General features: G+C 41.1%; 1 long non-coding RNA gene across 1 annotated transcript in view; it reads right to left on the minus strand.

The window, feature by feature from the left end:
- Positions 1-6,810: 6,810 nt before the first annotated feature.
- Positions 6,811-25,061, minus strand: part of LOC129457394 (uncharacterized) — a 114,521-nt gene continuing 96,270 nt past the window's right edge. The window contains exon 3 of the long non-coding RNA XR_008649230.1: positions 6,811-6,890. This is a non-coding gene — a long non-coding RNA (uncharacterized LOC129457394). The remainder of the gene's footprint in view (positions 6,891-25,061) is intronic.

Raw genomic sequence — 25,061 nt, forward strand, 5'->3', positions numbered from 1 at the left:
TTTTTGACGAGATTCGACTCCTTTTTGACGAGATTCGACTCCTTTTTGACGAGATTCGACTCCTTTTTGACTTCTCAATTTGACTTTTTACTACAAATTGAAGAGATTCTACTTCTATGACCACTTTGCATTGTGACACAGATCTAAAAATAATCTTCCAAGTCTTATTAAACATACGCCGTCGCTGTCAAACCTGTGTTAAACGTACTCCCCCCGCTTCAAATATGTTTCAGTGCGCAACCCTCGGTGAAAAAAGTTTGCACACCTCTGTTATCGACAAAGGAACATCATCTCCATGGAAACCAGCAGGAAAAAGTCCTCCTCCAGGCTAAATGAGAGTCAGGTTTGCGGAAATGCAAGCCCGCTCTAGTGTTTTTCAGTACAATAAAAACATCCGTAATGAAGCAGCGCGCCTCTCTTTTATTTGGCAAAAAGCTACGCACTACGGCTTTAACAAAAATGGGTCTGTCTGTGAATTACGTCGCAACTGCGGTTAAAAATAAATGAATAAATAAATAATAATGACGTTTATTAAAGGGACATCACGTAATTTGGTCAGTGGAGGGTCCTACAATCTTGTGGTCGCCATGGAGATGTTTTTTTTTTTTTTCTTGGAATGTTCCGCAAGCAGTTTACTAATCCAACCTCTCCATATAAATAGATCTAAACCAAAGGGACAAGTCCTGTCACGGTAATTAACGGATAACGGACTCGAGTGTTTATTCATTTTTCAACATGTCATACCGCGTCTGACCAGGAGGGGCGTCCAGATGAAGAGCAGAGGAGGAGGAGGAGCAGGAGGAGGAGCAGAGGAGGAGGAGGAGGAGGTGGAGCAGAGGCCTGACCTGTCCAGGAGTGTCCAGTTTCAGACTATAGAACGCGGTGATGACAGCTCCGGCCCCCGCGGCTGTTACCACGGCTACCCCGACCGACCATGAGCTGTCAATCAAACTGTACCGCCACAAAACCGGAGACACAAGAGACGAGGAACAGGAGAGCGCGAGTGTGTGAGCGTGTATTTATCACACTGCGGGGGCTACGGTCTCGATTCATGGAGACCCACCGCCGTTTTTGGAGACGCGTCAGGAACCAACAACATAAAGTTAAAGTCCCTGTGCATTTGTTTGTGTGTTTTTTTCCGCATGTATTTGACCGAAATCTTTCTATTTTATTTTTTATTATTTATAATATTATTTTCTATTATTATTACATTGTATTATTTCTATATGTTTATTTTGTCTTATTATTATTGTATTTGTCTTTATTTTGTATTTATTTATTTTTATTATTATTATTACATTGTATTATGTCAATGTTTATTTTGTCTTTGTGTATTTATCATTACTATTATTACTACTACATTGTATTATTTCTATATGTTTATTTTGTATTTATTTTGTCTTTATTATTATTATTATTATTATTATTATTATTATTATTATTATTATTATTATTACTATATTATTTGAATTATTATTATTATTACTATTATTACATTGTATTATTTCTATGTTTATTTTGTATTTATTTTGTCTTTATTGTTGATTTATTTATTTTATTATTTAAATTATTATTACATTGTATTATTTCTATATGTTTATTTTGTATTTATTTTGTCTTTATTGTGCATTTATTATTATTATTACTACTACTATTATTAACATTACAAGCTGATTTTAAATATTTGCTCACAGAATCTTGCTCTAGAACAGATATACTGTATAAGCAGCACTTGAGCTCAATGAAAAAGGGTCAGGAAACTGCAAACTGTAAGGCAGGAAAAATCAGGTAACGTCTAAGATAAGGGTTGAAATTGTTTAAGGTTAGTCATGTGACCGGTGGACTTGTGCCGCACTCGTTCACATGAATAAATGAAAACAACGGAGCAACATCCCGGCTCAATATTGACTTAAAAACAAGTAAAATATAATTACAGATGTAAATAAAGGCAAAAACGAGAACAAAAGAGCACATTTTAATCCTGGTATTACAATAAATGACTGACCTCTTCCCAAAAACTGGATTTGCAAAGAGAAAAGGCAGCGGTCAAACCAAGAATTTATACGAAGGACGACGCGAAGGACAAACGAAGAAGAAACAAAAGCACAGAAGAAGAAGAAGTGTCTGGAGGACCAAGACTGCACGACAAATCAAACGGCAAAGATGAGCAAAACTATAATAAACAAAAGCACCGTTTTGTGTAATTAAATAAATAGAAATATATCGCAACAACACGAGAAAAAAGCGTGTAAAAACAACAAAAAAAGGCAGATTTTATGAAGAGTTAACTTAAAAATCCTCACAACCCGGCCCTGGATAAGAAGAAGAAAATGGATGGATGGATGAATAACGTAAAAATCCCAAATTAGTCTGGATTTAGTATTGGTTTTGTCTCCGTTTACTCATAAATTAGGACATGGACACGTTCTTTTTGATCCAATTTCGTCTTTCTCGACATGACGCAGCCGTAATGTAAGTGAACGCAGTGTCCCCGTTTAGCAGGGACACCCGGTATGAGCGTGCGAGTGGGGTGGTCCACCTGGGAGGGCCACGAGGGACATGAAATACTGGACAGGGGACGGGAGACGGGGGACAGGGGGACGGGGCTAAACAGATCTCATCGGTGACACAGAGACCTGAGCACAAGAACAACGCAGAAAAAGGAGAGGTCAGCTGGAGACTTTCGGTCCAGGGGCCACGAGCGACGCTATTTCCGCTCCGTTCTGTCCCCGTGGGGTTCGCGGTCAGGTCAATAAATAGGTCGCGGTGACAGATAAGACGCCGGACGAGGAGCTGCAGGTGGACGTCACTGACAACGTGAGAAACGCCTATTTGAGCTACGGTCGTCCCTCGCTATATCGCGGTTTAGCTTTTTTTTTTAGCGCAGTTTTACGCTTCTTTTCCAGCGTTTGAATGTGTATTGTGTTGTGCGTCCTGATTGGCTGAGGGACTGTAGACCATTGTCCATCAGTCTCCTCCGTGTCGTGTCTCAAAATAACCCGCAATAAGCAAAATCCAGCTTTATTTTTTACATTATTCTCTATGTTTTTGTCTGTAAAACCCCTCACCACACACTTTATACACTTTTCTCACACAGGCGTTAACATTTTCTCACATTTCTCTCTCGTTTAAACTCTCTCAAAGTTCAAACCTTCGTAGGCGTCTTTGTCGGTGCAGAACGTTTCATCGACATTGTGGGTTTTGTCGGGGAGAAAACAAATTGCAAACGTACAGCACTTCAGAGTCACACTGAGATCCAACGTTTATGTAAATTTGTCTGAACACATTCTGTACTGGACAGGAGACACGGCACGGAGGAGACTGATGGACAATGGTCTACAGTCCAACAGCCAATCAGGACGCACAAAAAAATCTGCGAAACAACAAGACCACAAAAGTTGAACTGCGATATAGTGAGGGACAACTGTACAGGAAAACAATTATATTTTTATTTCTAAAACAAATGTCTATGAAGGTTTGAACTTTGAGAGAGTTTAAACGAGAGAGAAATGTGAGAAAATGTTAACGCCTGTGTGAGAAAAGTGTATAAAGTGTGTGGTGAGGGGTTTTACACACAAAAACAGAGAGAATAATGTAAAAAATAAAGCTGATTATGTGGATTTCTGAAAACGCAACCGTAAACCGTAAACGAGGGAACACGGTAAAATGCATCGCCCGGGATCCAGAACACACACTTTTTTAATACTTTATGAAGATGTGCGTCTGGTCACTGGTGAATGGTTGTGATTGACAGGAGGATTAGCCAATCAGGGACAAGCGTGGTCCGTCTATCGGGGAAAAATAAAGAAAAACAATCTGAAAAACATGGCGGATTTCTGCAGAATCTATGACGGAGGTGAGAGAAACGTGATTTTGTTTGTAAATCACAAGTGACCAATGAGCTGCTTCGTTTCACACGCGTCACTGAAAAGAACGGATCTGATTGGACGATCACGTTTGAGACGCAACAAAGGACCAAACTGATATAAATCTGTATAAAAACATAGAGCGATATCAGTTTGGATTTTGCCAGGAAATAAAATGCTTTCTCTGCAAAAATAAATAAATAATAATAATAAAAAACTATACAAAAACATCTTGGGGTGAAAACGTTCGCCCTGAAGTTTATAAATCTGCAAACGACTTGTAAAATGGCTGTGATTCTTGTATTAGTTTTAGCCGTTAATCTGGTCTCTGAAACGTGAATGCCCCCGGTGCGTTTCAGCTGCTCACTGTGAATACTGATCTGAAAACGCAGTCGCAAAACTTGTTAGAAAAATTGCATTTTTTTCTTTTTTTCAAAAATGTACCACTTGTTTGTAAGAAAGATAATTAAAAATAGATGAAAAACAGAACGGTTTAAAAACTGAAAGAGGAGGTGGAGAAGTAGAGCAAAGTACAGCGGCAGGAGAGATAGTAGTACTTGTAGTAGTACTTTGTGATGCTTCAACCTTCAGAGGACACATGAAAACAGTAGTAGCAGTATTAATAGTAGCAGTATAGTAGTAGTACTTTGTGACAGTAGTTCTTCGTAATAGGACACAGAAGAGCAGCACACAAAACAGAAGTAGTAATAGTAGTAATAGCAGAAGTAATAGTAACTGTAGTAGCAGTAGAGGTAGTAGTAGTAGCAGCACAAGTAGCAGTAGCAGCAGTAATAGTAGTGGTAGTAGTAGTAGTAGTAATAGTAGCAGATGTAGCTGTAGTAGTAGAAGTAGTAGCAGCTCAAGTAGCAGTAGTAGTAATAGTAACAGTAGTAGTATTGGCAGTAGTAGTTGTAGTAGTAGGAGGAGGAGCAGTACCAGTAGCATCAGTAACAGTAGTACTTTGTAATACTAGTACTTGAATATTTCTAGCCATGGTATAAATACTCTCACCTCTATGGAGGGCATACAGAAATAATAGTAGTAGTAGTAGTAGTAGTAGTAGTTGTTGTAACAGTCATGTAATTCATAGTAGTATTTGTAAAAGTAGCAGGCAGCAGTATTTGTATAAGTACTTGCAGCTCGTAGTTGTATTTTTTTATGAATTTGATGTCATTTTATTTATATTACATTTAAATCCATCTTCAAACGTCCAAAGTTTTTCCCATAAAAGTCGTTTGAGTCGTTTCCTTCTGGATCGATTCAGTTCGTCGAAGTTTCAGTCCGAGTCTGTCGTAGACGCAGACGACTCTCAAAACAACTCCCCCCCGAAGAGCAAAACCGCCGCCAAACTCCGCTCGGCCGATAATAGCGCGCCGCCACCTCGTGAATTCCGCCGCTGTCTACATCTCCTTGACATTTTCATACAAGCGCGCTCCTCCTCTGGCAACCGGCTTTGTGTTTTTTAAAAAAGGCCAACGGCGGCGAAGCACAACAACCAAAGGCGAGCGTTTAAATATTTGAATAATGCAGCTCCATCATCACACGGTAACTGATTACGGGGGGCTATTTCAGGCTACGCTACAGACGAACAATATTCACCTAGAAGCAATTACGGGTTTGTGCGGAAGCCATTGTCTTGTCAAGGTTTTCAAAGCGTTAAGGATCGAGCCAGAACGAGAGCGCAACAAAAACAACTTCAAATCAATGGGAGAACGCTCCAAACAAAGCTCTGTATACGTTCAATAGATCTGGTTTATTTATATATATGTCGCTTTTAAAAAACAATTCCAGCTGAGCAGATTTTTCGCGTCGACCACATGTGTCAAACTCGAGGCCCGTGAGCCAAATGCGGTCCGCCACGTCGTTTTATGTGGCCGCGACGAAGTAAATTGAAAGGTATGACTGTGTTAAAATGTCAGTTTATCATTAGATACACAGTTAAACAGCATTTTTTTCATATCTATGCAAATCTATACGCAATATTTGTAACTTGAATAAGCGATAAATATGGAAACGGTTAATTAACGAGATAAAATCGTAGTGACATTTATCTTAGTTACATCTGGCCCTTTGAGAGGAACCATTTTGTTGATGTGGCCCTCGGTGAAAATGAGTTTAACATCCCTGACAGACATTGGTGTTTGGCACGTATAAAAATTCACAAAGGTAAAGTCCCTGTAGGAGTTATTACGATTAATTCTGCCGTATTTTCCTGAGTATAAGTCGCGCTTTTTTCATAGTTTGGCCGAGGGTGCGACTTGTTTTTCACATATAAATCGCATCCGAGTATGTTTTTTTATTCATTATTATGCTTTTTTTTTTGGCTGGTGTGACTTATACTCCAGAAAACACAGTAATACAAATCTCCAGGTAAAATAACAGTTAAAGGTGAACTGCGTAACATTTCACGTGTGTGTCCGATATTGAAATTTAGCGTCACGATTATCACGGCCAAAGTAATTGCGATTAACGATTATATCACGATGATGATTCAAGTTGCTGACAGTTTAAATGTTATGGATATGAATAATTATAATTTTAAGTTTATGAATAACTTGCATTTTTAAAGATTAATAGTAATAGTACTGTACTTTGTTACCGGTGAAAAAAACTACGATCTAGCGGAGAATATTCTGGATGAACAGGGCCGTCAACTGAAATGTGGGGGCCCCGGGGCAAGACGTCTGACATGGGCCCCCGTCTAATACAAATTAATAGGAAGAGAGTCCAATTCTGGGCCCCCTAAACCCCGGGACAACAGACCCGTTTGTCCCCCTCATCGACTCCCCTGTGGATAAGTTTTTTTTGTGTGTTTTTTTTTCTACACATTCTGGTGATTTATTTATATTATTGTTATATTGGGAATGTTCCGCAATACGGCATTAACATCAACTGCACTTCTTTATCGTACTGTAAAGCATGTATACTTACTGTGAGTGGGGTCGCCTCTCCGCAGATCCAACCTTTTAACTTCACATAGAAGCTTCACCAGCTTGTCTCCATGGATGCAGGTTTAACGCCGCGCTGTGGAACATTACAGGCAAACATTAGCATCTCCGGTAAAGCAGAAAAATCACACAATGAATCTTTAAACGGCCCATACTACACTATTTTCAGATCTGTGTAAGGTTGTTTCGTGGAGTTGTGTTTTGTTTCATGGCTGTGCTCTTCACACTCTGTTCCACATTGTGATGTCATCATGTGGTAACACAGGAAGTGCTCCATTTTGTTTATAAACTCCACACACCTTCACTTGAATCATTTGGATAATTTCAGCTGTGGAATTGCACATTTCTACAGAACTAAACGGTAAAAGTTAGCCGTTAGCTTGAAAAACTACCACTTGATGACATCACGAGGTGGAACGGACCATTTTGAGCTTGGGAGACGTACACAGACTAACGCTCAAACGTGTGTAAATGAAACAAAACACAACTCCAGGTCTGTTTTTGATGAATAAACACGGCTTAAATCTCACAAGAGTCCGTTTTGCGTAATATCGGACCTTTAAATAAATAAATCTCAGAAGAACGGTTGGCGGATTGCCGTATTTTGAATTATTTAGGCGACATTTAGGTGAATTTAGGTTCTAATGGCGTTGGTTTCTTCTGGCCAGACAGACATTATGTAGATGGATGACTGCAGAGCGCCTGGTGAAATGAAGTAATGATGTAGCTCACTGGACCAGGCCTATGTGTGGACAGAGGGAGCTGGTTAGGCTATAGGCGAGCGCTGAGAACGCGCCGGAACAGGCCTGAAGGAAGAGGGGGGGCGGAGGTGTCTGGGGAGGGGGAAGACTCTGTGTGTGTGTGTGTGTGTGCGCTGAAGATGGATGAGTCATGTTATGTGTTGAATCTTAAATGCGCTACGAAAACTCACTGTATAAACAATGGAGCTAATTGAGCCGCGAGTACGTTTCCTGCTTATGCTAACGGTTCTGGCCTGCGCCGCCGCGTCAACAAATATCAGAAAATGATCTAACGTGCGTAGCGATCCGAGTACGCGTAAGTAAAGTACCATAGAGTGGATAAAGACGTGGGCTAAGCGAGTGTGACGTCACCCTTAGCGTTCAGCTCCAGTCAAATGAAGCTAGCTCGTAGATGCTAGCAGTTATAGCGGTGAATTTAGGGCCTGGAATTCTGAACCAAACAGCCAATAAGGAGCGAGATTGTTGAAGGTAAAGCCTTTTCCTGCCTGTAATTCTGGTTTAGCAGCGAGCAGGCACTTAGCAACGCTGTCAATCAAACCCTGGAAAAAAATGGCGCCTGATTTGTCTGTTATTAATGTTCATATCTTGATTTATTGACAAAATAGCTAAATAAAAACCCCAGGATCATGTAGAGCGGGTTAATACGAACATTTCAAACCCAAAACGACGAGTCTGACAGCAGCAGTTACAGAGAGTAGAGTGACGGTTTTTCAATAGAAAGCGAATTGTCGCCAGAATTGATGGACCCGGAAGCGCTCACATGATCACTTCTTATTTGGAACGCAACAGCTAGCAGGTTAGCTATGTCCATTTATGTATATAGTTAAAGAACAGAAGAGAACAATACGCTCATTACATAACGTTTTAGCTAACTCAGGCGTTCAGTACGTCTCCATTTTTACAAAAAACTTGAGTAACACAAAGAAATACTGATTTACAATTGTTTTATGAGCCTTTATAATACTTTTCACGTTGTATTGACACTTGCGCTGTGCTTCATGTTGGCTAATTATGCCCGGTAGTTTTCCATTCTAGAGGGCAGGCACTTAACAACGCTGTCAATCAAACCTGTTGCTAACGCTAGCGGGAGCGACCTCTGTGAAAACGGCATCGGATTTGTCTTATTAATGCTCACATCTTTAATTTACGGAACAAAACGACAAAATAAAAACACCAGAATCACGTAGAGCGGGTTAATACGAACATTTTAACCAGAATTTATGGAACAGGAAGCGCGCCCATGCTCACTTCCTGTTTGGAATGCCACGGCTAGCGGGTTAGCTATGTCCGTTTATATATACAGTCTGTGTTAAGTTCAGTATTCACAATAACGCTGTGCTATCTGCTATTGCCTTGGTGCACGTTTGCAAACGAAGTTCTAGCTCAAAACGTCTATCGATACTTCGCAGCTGGCGCTAACCGTAGGCACTGCTCCGTCTGAGATCGTGTTAGACTTCAACCTGAGTTTTATCATATCATAATTTGACCGTAACGAACTTACTTGGCTGGAAATACAAGCGAGACGGTTCGTGTTGCATGTTTTTTTTGAGTAAGTAACGACATTATAGCGCGGCCCGAAGCTCAGAAGAGTTAATTTAGCGTGTATATAGGACCTTTAAGTAATAAAATTGAGCGCTCCGTCCGCCGCTGCCTCCACGCTGCCAATGCTGATTCAAATATGAAAAATGTCTACCCAAGCGCGCGCGAGTCCAGTCAACACAATAATGATTAGCCGTAGCCTCGGCCTTAATGAGGTTCTTGGCTGCGCTGCGCCGCTACACACTTGTGATTAGTATGTTTAGCTCTACCTCCGCTCTCCGCCCAAACCCCAGCGGTCTCTCCCCTCCGTACGCCGCGCAGAAATTGGCCAGAGAGGTGCGAGTACATTCCACTTTTACAAACAGCGCCCGAATCAATACGGTCTCGGCTGAGGAAGCTACTCTCCATATGAAGAGGAGGGGCTGAGTCAGCAGTCGCCGCCGCCGTCGTCCCGGGGCGGTGGGAGGAGGGGAAATGATTGCTTTACAAACGGCAAAAACGTACAGCGCGGTGGAGAGGTCTCGGTGGATCCAGGGGGGGGGACGTACGCCTCTCCTGATCCCCGGCGGGTAGGAGCAGGGAGAAGGGTGAGGTTGGGAATTTAATGGGCTGTTCTGGTGGTTCTCCCCGGCAATCAGCCCCGGCAGACAGAGCGGGATTTTATATGTAGCTGAAGCAGGATTTGGAATAATCTTGGAGGTGCACGTTTGCAGAGGGAGTTCTAGTCCTGAATGTCTTGATTAGGCGGCGCGCTTCATGTGAAAAGGAAGTTTAAACTAAAAAGTACAAGGCCGGAATGATTAACGGGGGAAATCGTGGACAAGACGGACGCCAAAACGTAAAGCAAAGACGTATTAGAGCAAACGTAACGACAGAAATATAAATATAATTGAATAAAATAAAAAAAATTGTATCAAAAATAAAAAAAGAATAAATTGTAAAAAAAAAAAAAAAAAAAAAAGAAAAAAAAAAAAAAGTATCCTCATATTTCAACCTTTATTTGTTTAAAAATGTACTTTAAAAATCTAAATGAACAACAGAAATGATGTGATAGTTCGCTAATCAAAAAATGTAATATTAGCCTTAAAAACAAGTTGTATTTATGTCGTCCTTATTTAGTCCTTTAGTTTACACTTGGTCTGGTCCCGGTTTAGTCCTAGTTTAGTCCTGGTTTAGTCCTAGTCTAGTCCTGGTTTAGTCCCACTTTAGTCCTGATTTAGTCCCGGTCTAGTCTGCGTCTAGATCTGGTTTAGTCCTGATTTCGTCCCCGTCAAGTCCTAGTCAAGTCCTAGTCAAGTCCTAGTCAAGTCCTAGTCTAGTCCTGGCCGGGTCCTGGCCAAGTACTGGTCCGGGTCCTGTCCTAGTCCTGTCCTAGTCCTGTCCTAGTCTAGTCCTGGTTTAGTCCTAGTCTCGTCATGGTCTAGGCCTGATTTAGTCCTGCACTAGTCCTGGTCTAGTCCTAGTCCAGTTCTGATTTAGTCCTGGTCCAGTTCTGATTTAGTCCTGGTCCAGTTCTGATTTAGTCCTGCACTAGTCCTGGTCTAGTCCTAGTCCAGTTCTGATTTAGTCCTAGTCCAGTCCCAGTCTCGTCATGGTCCAGTTTAGTCCACTGTGACGTCTTGTGCAAGTTTGAATCCAGCCTAAACTTTACTTTATTTACTCCTGAAATATTTGTCACACATTTATAAAATCAACAGGACAAGTTACAGATCAGATCTATGGAGAGGCGATCCTGCTCACAATATGTACGCACGTTTTTACAAGAGATTTTGAACCATAAAAAACATAATTTAATAAACGCAAGCTGGATGTACAGTTTACACGTAATACCTGCTGTAACATCTCCATGGAGACAAGCACATGGCAGACGCCCAGAAAAGCTACGTAGCAGAGCTTTAAAAAATGACTAAATATCTGCTCTTTTCAGTCAATCAGTAAAATCAAACGGGAACATACGCCGCTCTAATCTGATATTTTTTTTTAATATACTGACTTCTTCCTCCTCATTTATGTGCAGACTGATTAAAACACGGCGCTTGCTAATTAGCGCGCGACACGGAATGACGGGTGGGGCGAGGTGGAGCGCTCTGGGTGTTCGCGCGCCCTTGACGACCGCCGGGAATGTGCCGGAACAGCCCCTTTAATATGAATCGGTCTGGACTGTGTGTCATCGCCCGCTCGGCTCCATCGACTGAATCACCGCATTATAAAGCTTCTGTTTCAATGCTATCGCTAAAGCTGCACTGCGGAACTTTTCTAGTACAGTACAACATCAGCTCGTCTCCATGAATAACTTACTGCTTTGCGTTGAATGTTCCACAGCATGGCATTAATTATACATCTTATATTTATTCATGTGTTCTTTGAAACGTCCTTACTCTGAGCGAGCTCGCTTCTCCACAGACGTCAACAGGGTAAATTAAAAGTTACGCTGGTCTTAAAGTGTCATTTTTTTCATGAGATACGCAGTTACACAACCATATTTTTACATCTAGGCAAATTCGTATGTAATATTTGTAACTTGAATAAATAATAAATACAGAAACAGTTAATTAAGAAGTTAAAAAAGTAGATTTGTTTTACATCTTCTCGCACCATCGACTCTGGCTCCAATTCACTTTCTATTGTAAAACTGTGTCCTCTCTCTGTCTCTGCTGCTGTCCGACTCGTCATTTTGTTCTTAAATGTTCGTACTAACCCGCTCTACGTGATCCTGGGGTTTTTATTTTGCCATTTTGTCCATAAATCAAGGTATAAATGTTGATAAAAACAAATCAGGCGCCTTCTTCTTCTTCTAAGGTTGTTCCCGCTAGCGTTAGCAACAGGTCTGATTGACAGGGTTGCTAAGCGGTACAAAGGGGCGTTACCTTCAACAGCCTCGCTCCTGATTGGCTCTCTGGTTGCTATGACACTCGCAACCAGCATTCCAAATATTAAACTCGGCTCCAAATTCGCGTGTATCGGTTTGTCACCATGGAGATAAGCAAGTTTAATGCCATAATTTGGAACATTCAGACAACGTGGAGACGAGCAGGTGGCATACCGTACACTAAAAAATGTCCAAAAATGATGTAAGATCAGCAGTGGTGCTGTGGGGTAGGTTTTGTTTGGGAACCACGGGGTTACTAGTTTGAATCCCACCTAAGCCTACACTGAAGAAGAATAAAAAAAGGAAGAAGAGGAGGAAGAAGAAGAGGAAGAGGAGGAAGAAAAAGAGGTATGAGAAAAGGAAGAAAAGGATCAAGAAGAGGAAGAAAAAAAGGAGGAGGAAGAAAAAGAGGTATGAGAAAAGGAAGAAGAGGAATAAAAAAGGAAGAAGAGGAGGAGGAAGAAAAAGAGAAGAGGAATAAAAGAAGGAGGAGGAAGAAAAAGGTATGAGAAAAGGAAGAAGAGGATCAAGAAGAAGAGGAATAAAAAAGGAGGCGGAGGAAGAAAAAGAGGTATGAGAAAAGGAAGAAGAGGATCAAGAAGAAGAGGAAGAGGAGGAAGAAAAAGAGGTATGAGAAAAGGAAGAAAAGGATCAAGAAGAGGAATAAAAAAGGAAGAAGAGGAGGAGGAAGAAAAAGAAGAGAAGAAGAAGAGGAATAAAAGGAGGAGGAAGAAAAAGGTATGAGAAAAGGAAGAAGAGGATCAAGAAGAAGAGGAATAAAAAAGGAAGAAGAGGGGAAGAAAAAGAGGTATGAGAAAAGGAAGAAGAGGAATAAAAAAAGGAGGAAGAAAAAGAGGTATGAGAAAAGGAAGAAGAGGATCAAGAAGAAGAGGAATAAAAAGGAAGACGAGGAGGAAGAAAAAGAGGTATGAGAAAAGGAAGAAGAGGAATAAAAAAAGGAGGAAGAAAAAGAGGTATGAGAAAAGGAAGAAGAGGATCAAGAAGAAGAGGAATAAAAAGGAAGAGGAGGAGGAAGAAAAAGAGGTATGAGAAAAGGAAGAAGAGGATCAAGAAGAAGAGGAAGAGGAGGAAGAAAAAGAGGTATGAGAAAAGGATCAAGAAGAGGAATAAAAAAGGAAGAAGAGGAGGAGGAAGAAAAAGAAGAGAAGAAGAAGAGGAATAAAAGGAGGAGGAAGAAAAAGGTATGAGAAAAGGAAGAAGAGGATCAAGAAGAAGAGGAATATGAAACAAGAGCAAGAAAATTTTTTATTGCTCACTCAGGTCACAAAAATAAGGTTAGTTGTGGCAGGAAGGGCATCTGACATAAAAACAACATGGCCAATACACAGTCAAATAAACACCATGAAAAAAAAAGGTAATATCTGAATCCATTTTAAACACGGTGCTGGTTCAAGGTGATTTTTTTATTAGATTTTCACATCCGATGCCCTAGTACAGCAAACTGAACCGGTTACTCCCCAAACACAGGGCACAAACCTAACCCACTACACCGCACGCATGCTCCCGACCCCCGGATAACTCGAGCGCATTTCTGATTCGCGCTGACAAGTTAAATCCTCTCAAATAATCATTACAGATGTTAAAGGAGGTCTTTCAATAAAAGCATTTCCAATCTTGAGGAAAGCCTGGATTTTTAAATTGAATCTATCGAGACCTGAACCCGAGTGAAAAAGGTTCATCCATCAAAGAAAGACAGATATTTTTTCATAAAGCGCTGTAAGTGTTGTTCTACTGTTGCGTTTGTGTTCATTTTGCAGCCTGCAGCGCATAAGTGGAGTCAGGGACAGGTGACATCGGGCTTAATAAACCGTGCGATTGAAGAAATGTATTCGAAATTACAGGTGGTGTGGCGGCGCCTGGGAATTTGGAGCAGGGCTTGGTATTTTCAGACGAGCGGCGGCGGCTGCGGTGGCTGCGGCGGCGAGCTCGGTGGATCAGTGGAGCAGGTTAAAGTGTGGATAATTGGTCACAAACAAACACTTAAGAGCAGTTAATGGGAGTTTGAAATGGGAGAGGGGACACGGGGAATGGGCTGGTGCCATTTTGTTGCTTCGCTAAAAAGCACAAATACTGAGGTAAAACGTAAGAGTAAATAAGTAAAAAAGTATTTCACACGTGTTGTTCATTTGTTCAAGCGTAAATGTCGTGATATTGGTTAAAAAATTAGATATATTTTGATATTTTGGTCAGCAAATGTCTCCCGCTAACGTTAGCAACAGGTTTGATTGACAGCGTTGCTAAGCGGGCGAGAAGGGGCGTTTCCTTCAACAGCCTCGCTCCAAATTAGGGATGGGACAATGAGCCATAATATCGTTTATCGTGATAAAAAGTGTAGACGATAATCATTCCCAGGACATTTTATATAATCGTGATAATCGCCAACAAAGATAATCGCCGTTATATCACCAGATGTGCAGAAAAAAAACCGACTTAACGGCATTTTCTGATCTACGTAATGTTGTTTCCTCATCTCAAACAGACCTGGAGTTGTGTTTTGTTTCATTCACACATGTTTAAAACACACAAACCCTGCATATTTAGCCTCATTTAGTTCTTCTCTCACACTGAAAACACTCTGTTCCACCTTGTGATGTCATCGTGTGGTGATACAGGAAGTGCTCCACTGTGTGTGTTTTTAAACTCCACACACCTTCACTAGAATCATTTGGATGATTTCAGCCCTGGAGTTGCTAATCTGTACTGAACTAAAGGTCAAAAAGCAGCTGTTAACTTGCTGTAAACTACCACCTGATGACATCACAAGGTGGAACAGAGCGTTTTGAGCTTTGGAGATGTAGACAGACTAATAATAAAGCGTGACCCAAACATGTGAATGAAACAAAACACAACTCCAGGTCTGTTTTTGATGAAGTAACAGCATTATAACACGACTTAAACCTCAAACGTGTCTATTTTGTGTAATATAAGACCTTTAAATCCACACTAGCGCAATCAAAAAGTACTTATTATAAATATTTACCCGAAAATGGTTGTTAAATTTACGTAGTAATCATTAAGAGAGGCCTCCAAACACTGCACTATGGCTAAGTAGCATTTATGAGATTAGCTTCTTTAGCCTGTCTCTCTCCAGCGCTATGTCTTTTAGCTCTGCGGTGACAGTGAATCCAAATCCCACCATCAGGGGCTTTCACATCGCCACGCGGAGGTAGCAGCGGTGTCATTCTGTCACCTAATCCAGCGTGCAGTGCACTATGGGAAATATTAGACTTCTGCTCCAAGTGACAAGCCGAACACGCCGCGCTCCCCCTGTCCTTCATCTGGATCAAATGGACATATGCATTGCAATATGTCATAGAGTAATAGCATTCTGCCAACATCCTCGCGGCGCTCGGCTTTTGGGTTAAACCAGCTCTGTGGAGGAACGAGGGGGTAAGAGAGACATCGCAAACGTGTGAAGAAAAAGTGTTGAGTCGCTTCTACGCAATGAGGACGGAAATAAACAAACAGGAAAATAGAAAGGGATTTTAAATAGACGCGTTATTTTCGGCCTCCCTGGATACGAGCGCGCGGGCCCCGGTGCCGGCGCGATAGGATCTGGTACACACAAAAGGTAAAACAAATACGACAATACAGGTGCAGTGCCATGAATATCACCTGCACAAATATTGGGGTTGTGTTGCCAGTCATGACTTTGCGAGAGGTCAAACACGAATCAGGGCCTCAGACATAATCGCTGTCCCCCATCTATGACTCCGTCCTCAGACCCGAAGGAAAACAGAGTAGAGCTAGCCAGGATGCTAAAAGCTAACACACATGACCGTTCACACAGACAGTGGCTCAGTCTTTTCTGCACACAACGCTGCCCACGCCAGTCCATAGGTGTGAAAGCGCTCATTAGTGGTTTGAATGACTATGCTATGCTAAGTAGGACTCAGCTAACATACTTTCACACAGACAGTCGCTCCCTTTTTTCTACATCACTCAAGGAAAAACAAAAACTAAACTCGAGGAAAAAAACTAAACACACCAGTCCATGGGTGTGAAATCACTCATTAGGGGCTTGAATGACTATGCTATGCTAAGTAGGAGTCAGCTAACATACATAAACATTCACACAGATAGTAGCTCCCTCTTTTCTGCATCACCCGAGAAAAAACTAAAACTAAAACACAACTCTGCCCACACCAGTCCATAGGTGTGAAATCGCTCATTAGGGGTTTGAATGACTATGCTATGCTAAGTAGGACTCAGCTAACATACTTTCACACAGACAGTGGCTCCCTTTTTTCTACATCACTCAAGGAAAAACAAAAACTAAACTCGAGGAAAAAACTAAACACACCAGTCCATGGGTGTGAAATCACTCATTAGGGGCTTGAATGACTATGCTATGCTAAGTAGGAGTCAGCTAACATACATAAACATTCACACAGATAGTGGCTCCCTCTTTTCTGCATCACTCGAGAAAAAACTAAAACACAACTCTGCCCACACCAGTCCATAGGTGTGAAATCGCTCATTAGGGGCTTGAATGACTATGCTAAGTAGGAGTCAGCTAGCATACTTTCACACCAACAGTAGCTCCCTTTTTTCTACATTACTCAAGGAAAAACAAAAACTAAACACACCAGTCCATGGGTGTGAAATCAGTCATTAGGGGCTTGAATGACTATGCTATGCTAAGTAGGACCCAGCTAACATGCATGAACATTCACACAGACAGTCGCTCCCTTTTTTCTGCATCACTTGGGGAAAAACTAAAACTAAAACACAACTCTGCCCACACCAGTCCATAGGTGTGAAAGCGCTCATTAGGGGCTTGAATGACTATGCTATGCTAAGTAGGACTCAGCTAACATACTTTCACATAGTCGCTCCCTTTTTCTGCATCACTTGGGGAAAAACTAAAACACAACTCTGCCCACACCAGTCCATATGTGTGAAATCACTTAAGGGTTTGAATGACTATGCTAAGTTTGACAGATTTTATTTTTTTTAATAAATATATGTGGTGAAATATGTGGTTTTGTTGTGTTCAATCTGCAACCAGAGTAGAATTATAAAAATGATTTGATGTGTAGAATCTATTAAAAATCAAAGTGACCCAGATCTTCGCTCCTGATTGGCTCTTTGGTTGCTATGATACTCGAGGTTGGGATTACTACAACTGCTAGCGTCGATGAACTTCTTTTTGTGACTGAAGCTGAACACTACGGGTGACGTCAAACTCACTTAGCCCACTTTTTTATCCATGCTCAGTCTACACTCTCCACAGATCTGACCTGTACCTTGGCCTCGGTGGTGTAACCTGCTTGTTAGTACGCAAATAATGGTAATTAAAGAGTAAATATATGAACAAAACACAGAAAGTGGCTTGTCATTATTACTAAATACATTAAAAAAATTAAAAAAAACAAAAAACTCATATATTTTGACCTGTCTAACACCATCAAAATTACTAAATACATAAAAAAACAAAAAAAAAAAACAATTCACATATATTTTGACCTAACACCATCAAAATTACTAAATACATTAATTTTTTTTTTTAAACTCATTTTTTTTTTACCTAACACCATCAAAATTACTAAATACATTAAAAAAAAAAACAAAAAAAAAAACAACCCTCACATATATTTTGACCTAACACCATCAAAATTACCAAATACATAAAAAAAAATAAAAAAAGAACTAGCATATATTTTGACCCAACACTGTCAAAATTACTAAATACATAAACAAAAAAACTCATATTTTGACCTAACACCATCAAAATTACTAAATACATTAAAAAATAAACCTCACATTTTTGACCTAACACCATCAAAATGACTAAATACATAAAAAAAAAACAAAAAAACAAAAAACTCATATATTTTGACCTGTAATACAATCAAAATTACTAAATACATAAAAAAAACTAAAAAAAACCCTCACTTATATTTTGACCTAACATCATCAAAATGAACAACACTTTCACAGCATTGACCTTTAAACAGTAAATTCCCATAAAAAAAAAACAAGTTGTACGCTAAGACTTTTCTATAATTACACTGAACTACATGGTACACGACGGAACGAAACGGCGGATGAGGCGAGCGAATGCCACCGGAGCCATTAGCGCCAACGTGAATGTCACACCGAGACTGGGCGGAGTCATGAACAACATCCTGGACGTGACTTTTAAACGGAGTTAATGTGACGGACAGATCCACCTCCTGCTCTTCAACCTCAAACACGCCCCCAATTACCCAGAAGCCCCGTTTGTACGAGACGATCCCAGTTTAAAGACGTCGCCATCTACAGAGGAGGAGGGGGAAGTGGTCGTGAATGGGCGGGGCTAACCAACTATATCATCAATAAATATCTGTATTAGACACTATTGTGGGGGTGTGGTCCTTTGAAAGCGAAAGTACAACATGTGAGATTCGGTAATGAACCAATCTGGAATAAAATATATAAATAAATCAGAAAAAACGGTAGCAATGATAGCACATTTTTATATTGCGTTTTTCCAATTTCAAGACTTTAAGGATTCCCAGAAGTGCCACCACAAATGGCGCTGTTCAGTTGCGTTTACGACAAACGTGCGTGGGGCGTTTTTTGGGTTTTTTTTACGTAAAAACAAATGTTCAGGTTCGATTTTCTGATTTTTATGTAGCAATTTTCCACCTCCAAGTCACTCAAAGCTCATTACGTCATCGAACTGTGGGAGCTGGGATCGCATGTACAAACGCTCTACCCACTGAGTCACCGATCCCTCCATTACACCTCAAGCCTGACTCAAGCGCAACTGTCCAATCAGATTTGTGCATTTCAGTGACACGTGTGAAACAAAGGAGCTCATTGGTCGCACATCATTGACAAATAAAATCACATTTCTCTCTCTCCTGCAGTAATCCGCCTTTTTTTTTTTTTTTTTACATTTCCCTGTAGTATTTCCTTCCTCCTTAGCCGCCATATTTGTTTTGATACAGACAGACCATGTGTGTCTCTGATTGGCTAATCCACCTGTCAATCACCCCCATTTGAAATCAATAGGAGACAGTGACCAGAAGCACATCTTTATATTTATATCCATCAGGAAGAGGTAGAAGAAAAGGAAGAAGAGGAAGAGGAAGAAGAAGAAGAGAGGCAAGAGGAGGAAGAAGAGGAAGAAGAGGGGCAAGAAGAGGAAGAAGAGGGGCAAGAAGAGGAAGAAGAGGGGCAAGAGGAGGAAGAAGAGGGGCAAGAGGAGGAAGAAGAGTGGCAAGAAGAGGAAGAAGAGGGGCAAGAGGAGGAAGCAGAAGAGGAGCAAGAAGATGATGATGATGATGAAGAAGAGGAGGAAGAAGAAGAGGAAGATGGAGATGAGGAAGAGGAAGATGGAGATGAGCAAGAGGAAGAAAAGGAGAGGAAGAAGAGGAACAGCAGCAGGAAGAGGAGGAAATAGAGGAAGAGGAGAAATAAAGGAAGAAGAGCAAGAGGAAGAGCTCTTTTTATTTCTCTTCTTCCTCTTCTATTTCTTCTTCCTCTTCCTCCTTTTCTTCCTCCTCCTCCATTCCCCCTTCCTCCTCTATTCCCCCTTCCTCCCCTTCCTCCTCCTCCTCCTCCTCTATTCCCTCTTCCTCCCCTTCCTCCTCTTCCTCCTCCTCTACTCCTCCTTCCTCCTCTTTCTCATCCTCTACTCCCCCTCCCTCCTCTTCCTCCTCCTCTACTCCCCCTTTCTCCTTCCTCTTCCTTCTCCTCCTCTTCCTCCTTAACTTGCCAAACTTCCACTTCATGACATCACAAGGTGGAACGGACCATTTTGATCTTTGGAAATGTCGACGTAAATAAACCAGCGTGACTCAAACACGTGTAAATGAAACAAAAACACAACTCCAGGTCTGTTTTTCCGCGTCACAACACGTCTTAACCCTCACGTGAGTCCGTTTCCGCCGACCACGGGACCTTTAACCGTCCGTGTCCGTGTCCAGACGCGCCGCACTTTCAAAGCCGGAGCAGATAATCCCCGCGTTATTCCCTCAGTTCTAATCGTGATGAATATAGACCAAGGTCGCGGCCGCAGACGCTCGCACTCGCGCTCTCTCGTTACATTACGCCGGGTCACATTTCCGTCGCTTTGTGCGGCTCAGTTTAATAAGGCCACACCTCATTTGCCCTCGCCACAAACACCAGCTAAAATTAAAACCGCAGCTTCACTTTCTGCTCGATTATAGTTTATTCATCAGGAAATAAGCCCGGGGTTAATTCATCCAGGTTTATTTGGGAACACGGAATCTTTTTTAATATTGGGAGAAATGATCCAAGACTGAGGAAGGGAACGAAGTACAAGGAGTGAAGTACTGTGTTTAAATAGACTTTTTAGGTATCTTAAGTACATGTTACTGTGTGTACTTTTTACTTTTACTGCACTGCATTTGAGAGCAGTATCTGTACTTTCTACTTCGCTACGTTTTGGAACAGGAGTGAAAAGTAAAAAGTACTTTTCGTATGATTTTGAGGGAGTTTAAGCTTCGACTTTGAGGAAACACAAAAGAAAATACTAAAAAAATTAATGAGAAAAAATAAGAAATTGATTTGTATTTTTACTGTTTGAGCAAAATATGAATCATTTTTATCAATATAATTATTTTACACTTTAACAGATGAACAACACTATGAAATACTTCTAGTTTTGACTCTTTAAGTACATATTTAAACAGGTACTTTGATCATTTTGCTTTTACTTGAGTAAGTTTTGACCTCTGTATCTGTACTTTTACTTAAGTAACATGTTCGTGGTAAAATCCTGACTAAAGTTTTCAAGTTCAAGCTTCGACTTTGAGCAAAACAAAAATAAATAAACACAAAATTCATGAGAAAAACTAAGAAATATATTTGTATTTTTACAGTTTGAACAAAATATGAATCATTTTTAATTGATATAATTAAATTTAACACTAAGTCAAAGTAAAAGTATTTCCTAGTGTTGTTCATCTGTTAAAGTACATATTTAAACAGGTACTTTGATACTTTTACTTAAGTAGGTTTTTCAGGTGATACTTTTACTTTGTCTTGAGTTACTTTTGACCTCTGTATCTGTACTTTTACTCGAGTAACACTGAGTACTTCCTCCGCCGCTGCAGGACGGTTTCATAATGAGAGTTTGAAATGTTTCAGGTCGACCTGAAGCAGAATCAGCTCTGGGACGAGGAGGAGGAGGAGGAGGAGGAGGAAGGGGAAGAGGAAGAGGAAGGAGTGGAAGAAGCAGAAGAGGAGGAGGAAGAAGAGGAGGAAGAGAAATAAGATGAAGAAGAAGAGGAAGAAGAAAATAAAGAGGAAGAGGAGCAGAAAGAAAAGAGGAGGAGGAAGAAGAAGAAGAAGAGGACTTTTACAGTTTATAATCTGATTTATGTTTTTTGGCACATACAGTCTATAACGTGACTTTTTTGGGACATATATACGGTTTATAATTTGAATTTTTTAGACACATACAGTTTATAATCTGACTTTTTTTGCACATTAACAGTTTATAATCTCATTTTTGTTTGCCACATATAAAGTTTATAATCTGATTTTTTGGCACTTTTTTTTGGCACATACAGTTTATAATCTGACTTTTTTGGCACATATACAGTTTATAATCTCACTTTTTTGGCACATATACAGTTTATAATCTGACTTTTTTGGCACATAGTTTATAATCTGATTTTTTTGGCACATATACAGTTTATAATCTCACTTTTTTGGCACATATACAGTTTATAATCTGATTTTTTTGGCACATACAGTTTATAATCTGACTTTTTTGACACATACAGTTTATAATCTGAATTTTTTGGCACATAAACAGTTTATAATCTGATTTTTTTTGGGCACATACACAGTTTATAATCTCACTTTTTTGGCACATATACAGTTTATAATCTGAATTTTTTGGCACATAAACAGTTTATAATCTGATTTTTTTGGCACATATACAGTTTATAATCTCACTTTTTTGGCACATATACAGTTTATAATCTGATTTTTTTGGCACATACAGTTTATAATCTGACTTTTTTGGCACATAAACAGTTTATAATCTGACGACGCGACTGCAGCCTGTGATCCGCTAATTGTCATTTATATTCCAATTCCGACTCTAATGCAATAAATCTTTGAGCCCAAGTGAAAAACATGAAAAGGGAAGAAAAAAAAATGTCAAGGACGTTAGCGCCATCCATCTTGTAGCTAATCAAAAAGCAGAAGCGATCGGTGACTAGCGAGCGGAGAGAGAGAGAGGAGGAAGACGGAGGAGAGAAAGACGTTAACGCGCTGCCGGCACATCATTAAAGCAGGACATGGAGAGAGCGACGGAAGAGAGGAAGAGGAGGAATACGACCTTTGAGGGGGGAGGGGCTTAAAGGAGGAGAGAGGTGATGTGAGGAGGAGAGAGGGAGGAGAGGAGTGATGGAAACTGCAATTTGAGTGGATGAAATAAATCGCAAAGAGCTGAAAAGTAAATATTCGGTTTTATTCTGCATAAAAATAAAAATGAATGACAAGAAAAAAAAAGTTAACCCTGTCGTTTCTTTTTATAAAGTTCATGTTTTAATCTGAATTTGACAATGTTTCTTTGAAAAAAAAAAAAAAAAATCAAGTGATGAGGAGATGGAGGAGAGGAGAGAGGGGGGAGGAAGAGGAGAGGAGAGGAGGAAATGGAGAGAAGAAGAGAAGAAGAGTGAGGAGAAGAGGAGGAGAGGGGGACACAGAGGAGCAGAGAGGGGGAGAAGAAGAGAAGAGGCGTGAGGAGAAGAGAGGAGGAGAGGGGGACACAGAGGAGCAGAGAGGAGGAGAAGAGAAGAGGTGTGAGGAGAAGAGGAGAGAGGAAGAAGAGGAGGAGAAAGAGGAGGAGAGGGAGATGGAAGAGAAGAGGACGGAGGAGAAGAAGAGAGGAGGAGAGGGGGACAAAGAGGAGCAGAGAGGAGGAGAGGGGGAGAAGAAGAGAAGAGGCGTGAGGAGAGAGAGGAGGAGAGGGAGATAGAAGAGAAGAGGAGGGAGGAGAAGAGGAGGAAAGAGGAGGAGAGGGGGACAAAGAGGAGCAGAGAGGAGGAGAGGGGGAGAAGAAGAGAAGAGGCGTGAGGAGAGAGAGGAGGAGAGGGGAAGAAGAGGAGGAGAAAGAGGAGGAGATGGGGACAAAGAGGAGCAGAGAGGAGGAGAGAGGAAGAAGAGGAGGAGAAAGAGGAGGAGAGGGAGATAGAAGAGAAGAGGAGGGAGGAGAACAGGAGGAAAGAGGAGGAGAGGGGGAAGAAGAGGGGAGAGAGAGGAGGAGATGCGGAAGAAGAGAAGGGGAGAATAAGACAAGAGGAGAGGGGAGAAAGGGAGAGCAGAAAGAAGAGGAGGACAGAGAGAGGAGATGGGGAGAAGCGGAGGGAGGAGTAGAGGAGAGAGGAGGAGAAGAGGGGGAGTAGAAAAGAGGAAGAAGAAGAGGAGGAGAGAGAGGAGAAGGAGGGGAAAATAAGAAGAGGTGGGAGGAGTAGAGGAGAAAGAGAGCGGACACAGAGGGGGAGAAGAAGAGAGGAGGACGGGGAGAAGAGGAGGAGAGAGAGGAGAATATAGAAAAGAAGAAGAAAGGGGGGAAAGGGAGAGAGGGAAGAAGCGGAGGAGAGAGGAGAAGAGGGGGAGCAGAAGAGAAGAGGAAGGAGGAGAGAGAGGGGGAAAGAGGGAGAAGAGGAGGAGAGGGAGGGGGGGACAGAAGCCGTGGAGGAGAAAAGCTTATTGATTTGACAGAGTTTATCAGTATCACATTGAAGAGCAGAAGAGAAGAGAACAACACGGAGCTGCTGGGATTAACACACACATATACACACACACACACACACACACCCACACACACACACACACCCCTGATATAAACCACACACAGGTCTATTACACAGCCAGACTCTACAGACACTAAACCCTTTACTTCATGAGGCGTATGCAACAACACGATCTGTATTTACACCAACAAACTGCAAAAAAACACGTCTGGATCGTTGATTTTTTGTGTTTTTAGAAGATTTTTTTGTAAATATTTACTTTTTGTTGAAGTATGTGGAATAAAAAAAGCGCAATATACACAAAATGGTCAAATTCTGTCAATAATTCTCCCTCTACGTGTCAATTTCTCTTCCGTTTTGATATTTTTTAGCCCAAAATCTGGTTAACCCTTTCGCTAAAATGTTCCGCAGTATTGATTTTAATGCATCTATCACCATGGAGACAAGCAGGCCAAATCACGCAAGCCTTACGTAGAATAATAAACTGCAATATACAGAAAATATTGTCAAATTCTGTCAATAATTCTCCCTCTACGTGTCAATTTCTCTTCCGTTTTGATATTTAGCCCAAAATCTGGTTAACCCTTTTGCTAAAATGTTCCGCAGTGTTGATTTTAATGCATCTATCACCATGGAGACAAGCAGGCCAAATCATGCAAGCCTTAACGCAGCAAAAATGTATTACTTTTGCTGGAAAAAACACCCAAAACGAACTGAAAAAAACACAAGAAAGATACGTGTAAGGACCTACGGTGGAGCGCAACCGCATCTCCACGGACACAAGCAGGTTACGCAGTGCAGCTTTAATGCATAAATCCTCTGGCTCGTATCGATCGAACCGCTTTAGTCAACACGCAGATTCAAGACGGTTTAAAATCTGATGTAAAAGAGTCCTCGTACAGTCCTCATATACACACGCATTATCATTTAACTTAAAATCCTCCCTCTCGGCTAAAAGCGAAGCGCGCGCTCGTCGATACCGCAGCCAGACGCCATCGATCGTTTCGTCTTCAATGCGGCGATACGTAAGTCATCTCCCTCCCCGGTAAGTGCACACGTGTGTTTAAGGCCGCAACATCCGTCAACGTCAGCTGCATTATGGGAAAACTACATCCACCGGTGAGTAAAGAGGTTTATAAAAGAGCTAAAGAACCGCGCGGCGTTTAGCGGGAAACAGATCAGGAAGGGTTAAAATGGACTTTTCAGAGCGTTTAACCGTGTTGTAGTTGTTTTTTTCTCGTTTAGTCTCGAATTAGGAGTGTAAGTCGCACTTTTTTTTCAGAGTTTGGCCGGGGGTGCGACTTATACTCAGTAGCAGGGCCAGTCCC

This window comes from Periophthalmus magnuspinnatus, chromosome 24, assembly GCF_009829125.3.
Source record: "Periophthalmus magnuspinnatus isolate fPerMag1 chromosome 24, fPerMag1.2.pri, whole genome shotgun sequence".
NCBI lineage: Eukaryota > Metazoa > Chordata > Actinopteri > Gobiiformes > Gobiidae > Periophthalmus > Periophthalmus magnuspinnatus.